The 6,322-nt window shown below is 39.2% G+C and overlaps 1 pseudogene; it reads right to left on the bottom strand.

The window, feature by feature from the left end:
- Positions 1–1,952: 1,952 nt before the first annotated feature.
- LOC119535514 lies at positions 1,953–2,909 on the bottom strand (annotated as a pseudogene).
- Positions 2,910–6,322: the final 3,413 nt, after the last annotated feature.

Genomic DNA, 6,322 nt, shown 5'->3' with positions numbered 1-6,322 from the left:
GGAAGGGGGAACAATAATCCAAGAAGAACAGATAAGCTATTTAACGTTCTGGGGATGCCCAGAAATGACTATGGTCTGTTAATTTCTGATGGTTGTAGTAGGAACAAGTTCACTGAAATGTTGCTATATTATGTAACTTTCTTGGGGTAAAGTAGGAACATGTTGGAAGTTAAGCAGTTATCTTAGGTTAGTTGTCTTTTTCTTACTCCCTTGCTATGGTCTCTTTGAAATGCTCTTTTATTGTATGTTTGTTTTCTTTTTAACTTTTTTTTTCATACAGGTGATTTGAAAAAAGAAGGGAAAGTTAAAAAAAAAAAAAAAAGAAAAAAGACAAACAAGGAAACAAAAAAAAAAAGATGTAGTGCCCCCTTGAGGAGCCTGTGGAGAATGCAGGTGTATTCGCCTACCCCACCTCCATGGTTGCTAACATGACCACAGACATAGGGGACTGGTGGTTTGATGGGTTGAGCCCTCTTCCATAAGTTTTACCGTTGGGAAGATGGTTGCTGCAAAGGAGAGGCTAGGCCTCTCTGTATTTGTGCCTAAGAGTCTCCTCCTGAATGCCTCTTTGTTGCTCAGATGTGGCCCTCTCTCTCTGGCTAAGCCAACTTGAAAGGTGAAATCACTGCCCTCCCCCCTACGTGGGATCAGACACCCAGGGAAGTGAATCTCCCTGGCAACGTGGAATATGAACCCCGGGGAGGAATGTAGACCCGGCATCGTGGGATGGAGAACATCTTCTTGACCAAAAGGGGGATGTGAAAGGAAATGAAATAAGCTTCAGTGGCAGAGAGATTCCAAAACGAGCCGAGAGATCACTCTGGTGGGCACTCTTACGCACACTTTAGACAACCCTTTTTAGGTTCTAAAGAATTGGGGTAGCTGGTGGTGGATACCTGAACCTATAAAACTACAACCCAGAACCCATGAATCTCGAAGACAGTTGTATAAAAATGTAGCTTATGAGGGGTGACAATGGGCTTGGGAAAGCCATAAGGACCACACTCCACTTTGTCTAGTTTATGGATGGATGTGTAGAAAAGTAGGGGAAGGAAACAAACAGACAAAGGTACCCAGTGTTCTTTTTTACTTCAATTGCTCTTTTTCACTCTAATTATTATTCTTGTTATTTTTGTGTGTGTGCTAATGAAGGTGTCAGGGATTGATTTAGGTGATGAATGTACAACTATGTAATGGTACTGTAAACAATCGAAAGTACAATTTGTTTTGTAAAAAAAAAAAAAAAAAAGAAGCAACCAGCACATCTCCCCATGAGGGCCAATCATCTTTTTTTTTTTTTTTTTTAGAAAATCACTTTTTAAAATTTCACAATCACCAATTTGCTACAAAAAATGAGGCAAAACATTTATGCTAACAAATACATTAGGTGAATTACCACCTCAGCACATATCTGCTGATGGATATTCCTGGATTTTCACTCAGTGAAGAGATTTATAACATGCATACGTATGAACTAAAATCACAAGAAGCAGCTCTCCAAGATCAATCTTCAATGTGCTGTTCCAATAAGCTATAAAGAGCAGTAAAAGGCAATATTCATTTAACATACCGAGAATCCAAATGACAAGATATCAGGTATTTATATTCCTCTAGAGATGCTCCTTCCCCGCCTAACAAAGGCACTTGACATGTAACTGAAATGGACAGTTAACTCAGGTACTGCCCTGGGCAACTGTTACCTTCCTAAAATCAGATGAAGAGGTGATTAAGTCCAGTTACTCCTTCTCAATAAGCCTGAAACAAAAGGAATATATCAAGTTCTCTATTTTTGGCAGATGATATAACCAAAGAAGAAAAGATAATGTTGGTGTCCACAATGAATTGGCAGACTTGAGCAGTCAAGCATCTTCTCTCTGCACAATATATTCCTTGATGACTGTGTAATTTGTATTTAATTATAGGCAAATTAACCTTTCATAGAGTTTCAGGCACTAAGGTTCACTCCTTTTCTTGTCTTTTCTTACTTTTTTGTTCTTTCCCAAAGCCTTAGATGATTTCTCTGGTGAATTTGTATAATTCTTCTCTACTAGTATGTTTCTGGCACAGTTGTTGATATGTTTAAAGCGATCTGGTCCTAGCAGAATACCTCCATACCAGCATGGTACTACCACCATGACATTCCTCAGATTCAAAATCTCCATGAGATGGAGAAGACGCCCGCCAGCTGCTGTTTCCTCATCATCTTCACAGTCCTGTAAGAAGGTCTGTTTATCTTCACAATATATTCTGTAGGCGTAGATGTTGTGGGTAGCACTAGCTATTTTCTTATTCTCATACAATTTGGCAAGAACCATTTTCACCTGTTTAGGACAAACTACAGGAACTAAGTGTGCCTGAAAAGTACTTCTTCATTCTGTAATAGGAATGCCATGATCAATTGGAGGTAATTCTTTTATTTCTGTTTGATTTTCACTGATCTCAAAATCCAGTGCTTTAACTGAATATTCTGGCTGGCAAGCTAAAGTGAAATCATCTTCACACTCAACATCTTCCTCTTCAGTTTTCTTCTTCACTTCAGGGCCTGGTTCTGCCTTATGAGATTTTTGTATTAAAACATCTCTTATTTTCTCCACCCATAGGTAGAGAATACTTTCACCAATATTCTGTATATATATTTCCTCAAGGCTATTCGATAAATCCACACGTTCTTGCCCATTAAGCCAAGGAGCTTTCAGTTCATAAATAGGTGGGGCTGTCTCTGGATATTCATTAGGTAGCATCACCTGCAAGCCAAGTGTCCATTTGGGGTCATCTTTATTGTCATTAATTTTAATATAGAATATTTTGGCACAGTTATCTGTGACACACTATTCCTCGCCATATATAGCTGCCATTGCTTCAATTTCCTCATTCTGCCTCTGGTTGCTGCCTGGGTCTCTCTCAGCCATGCGGCCCCGAGTAGTCCAATCATCTTTTGGTCCTGGAAAATAATTATTCTAATGCCCATTGATATGTCTTGTTTTAATGTACCCTGCAAATTCCTGCAGTGATTTCCATAGGGTTATGCCACTTACAGGTCTCCCTTTATTAGGTCAGTTTTCTATTGATCTTCTGCCTGAACATATGACCAGGCCATTGGCTTCCACCCATGTTTCACTAAAAACCTAAACATACATGTTAGTGGCGTGCAATTCAGCCACTGAGATTATTTGTTTTTATCTTCTTCAGCCAGAGTGGCAGTCTTCCAAATGGAATGTTTTCCATTCACCATGGAATTCCCATCCATAAAACAAGCAGCTCTTTGTTGATTAGTATAGAGCTGTTTAGAGGGTGCCATCCAAGAGGCGATGGGGTCAGAGAGGTCCTCAGGTGGTTCAAAGTCATTCTAAGGGGAAAAGAGGCCCCTTGCTCATGAGTATCCCCTTGTATTCCCCCACTAGCATATTCCTGTGTAAACAATTTCAATCTTAGGAAACTCTTCTGGGAACTACCTTCTCCATTAGAGCATTTTGTCAACATCACCAAAGACTTTATGAATATTTCAGGTTTGAGATTATTTTATGTCTTTCAGTCAGAAGGCCAGTCTCAATTAAAGTCCAATACCAAGCTAGTAATTGTCTCTCAAATGGAAATTTCCTGGTGCAAAATACCAGGGAACATCACTAGATGGCACTTCACAACTTTTGTCATTAAGCTGAAGACTGTGCTGCATGCAGGGCTATTACACAGAAAATCAGTGACCTGTGTGGACTCAGGCAAACTTATCAGTTCCCATTTCACCCTTCCTATCAATATAGGAACAAAGGCTGATTTTATGCTTTCTGTTTTACTACATGAGAGGTAAGGGAACTGTTCCCTGGTCAAACTGAGTATCTTTCCAAATAATGCATCAAAATAGAAGAGATGAAATCAATTCACATAAGTTCAGTTCAAACATTCAATTTTCATCCAAATTTTCACCTTTATCCCATCACCAATGCATTCTCTTATTTTCTAAATCTAATAGAGCCCCATGGAGACTACACCAACAGGTCTGGGATTAATAGTGCATGGTTTTCTCACGTCAGAGTCCCAGGAACATCTCTTGTCCACTCCTTGATAGTTCAACAGCTAGGGGTGGGCCAAGGGACACAGGACCTCTCAGCAGTCTTTATCTTGAAGGACCAAAGCCCCAGATAATTGGAGGTGAGTTTTCTCCTTGTCATCTTTGTCTTGCAGCTTTAAAAATTCTCCATTCTAGGTTGAATAAATCTGATTTGTTTAGAGTCCTTCAGTATGGGGGACCAGCAGGGGCTGCCATGGGACCATTCACCTTCTAAGAGGGCTACATTAAGACCTCTGTTTTCCACACCATCAATTTCTGCTTTTTTTATCACATTTATTAGTAAAGAAAATATTTCCACTCTGTTGGCATGAGTCCCTTGGCTTTCTCCTTTCTCTTTCAGTGAGTGAATTTTCTACCCTATCTGTTGCTTCCACATAACTTTTCCCTTTAGAAGTTGTTCTGGGTTTTATGGCTATAACTTAAGAGGTCTGGGATCCAAGCTTGGCCTAGTATCAGAATATGTCCTGACACTCTCTTACACTTTCATTTGTCTATTAAAGACAACAATAACCAAGGTATCACATAGATTGCTTTTTTCCTGTTAGTTTGCATTTACTTATGCATCCAGTAAGCCACTTCCCTAGAGTGGGATTCACCATACTTACATGCCATTGAGAACTCTTACCTCCAGCAACTGATTGCAGCACAACAGTGGTTCTATACCATGAGTGACTTTGTGGCTGTCCAGGAATCAATCTTTCACCATTTCCAACACTTTCATCCTTTCTTGTTCCAAACCATACATTTCAGTGAGTTGTTTCATTCTAATGAATCGTACTTCCCTGATACCAAATACTCAGAGTTAGCCAAAATGTAAGGTTTGACAGCAGAGTATTCCAGACTGAGATGCCTGCCTAAGACTTATGAAACCAACTGTAAGGAGTTAGGATCCAAATACATAGAGAGTACAGTCCCTAAGACTGCACTGACTGCTGACACCAACTGCAAGCTGGTGGGGTTCCCAAACCACACACAGGTTTGATAATTTGCTAGAATGCCTTATAGAACAAATTGAAAGCCATTATATTACATGGTTACAGAACATTATAGGTAAAGGATTTTGATTAAAATTAGCCAAAGGAAAAGACACATAGGCCAAAGTCTTGGAGGGTTCACCTGCAAAGCTTCCATTGTCCTCAGGCTCCAATACCCTTCCAGTCATCAACATGTGAGAATAGACCAGTGTATTTCCATCTCAGGAAGCTGGCCCAAACTTTGGTGTCTAGAATTTTTGCTAAGGCTTCATTCATGGGTATGGTGAATTGACTGAATGATTACCCTTATTGTTTAACTTAGTCTTCAGCTTCCCCCATTCTGGAGGTTGGCCTATCACTTGGCCTGTGGCACTCACCATGGGTCACCTCTTTAGTTTAAACTATAAGATGTGGCATGAGGTGCCCATCATGAAAAAAACTGACACTACTTTCACTTGGGAATATCCAAGGGTTTAGAGGTTACCTCCCAGGAACCCAGGACAAAGGCCAGACCTCTTTATGGGCAAAACCACATACTTTATTATACACCTTTTGTCTGCTTATGTCTGAATGATGTGTCCAACAAAAGCAGTTCTGATGTAAAATAAAGAGATGCTATATTGAGAGTGAACAAGGTGCCAGGCACTGTTAACAGTATTGCTTCTAATTCTCACAATTGCAAAGTTGTTGTGATAGCTGTCCCATTTACAGATGAGAAAACTGAGGATCAGAAAAGTTGCCCAAAGTGTTAGAGCTGGAAAGTAACACATTTAACAGTGTTCACAGGGCATACCATTTGGGCTGTTACATCTGTATTGCCAACTTCATGTCTCCATTCTACAAACATTTATTGAATTCCTACTATCTGCCAGGAACTGTTATAGATGCTGGAGATACAGCAAAGAACAAAATTCACTGAAATTCCCCCTTAAATGGCAATGCTCTTCTAATGGGAGAAACAAACAACATGCAAATAGATAAGTAAAATATATAATATTTGAATAGTAAAGCAATATATGTACCTTGTTTGGATCTTTATTCAAACATATCTTTGAGACAAGTGGCAAACTTGAATATCTGCTGGTATTATATATGAGACTGTTAATTTCATTAGATTTCATGATGGCATGGCTACTGTGACATTAAAAACTTACTCATCATTTAAAGATGCAGGCTGAAATATTTATGGGTGAAATAAAATAATATTGGAAAATGGTTTATAATTATTGATGATGGTTATATCTATGGAATAGCATCATTATAATATACTTTCTAATTTTGT

Source organism: Choloepus didactylus, chromosome 5, assembly GCF_015220235.1.
Source record: "Choloepus didactylus isolate mChoDid1 chromosome 5, mChoDid1.pri, whole genome shotgun sequence".
Classification (NCBI taxonomy): Eukaryota; Metazoa; Chordata; class Mammalia; order Pilosa; family Megalonychidae; genus Choloepus; species Choloepus didactylus.
This window is presented reverse-complemented; position numbering and strand designations above follow the sequence as displayed.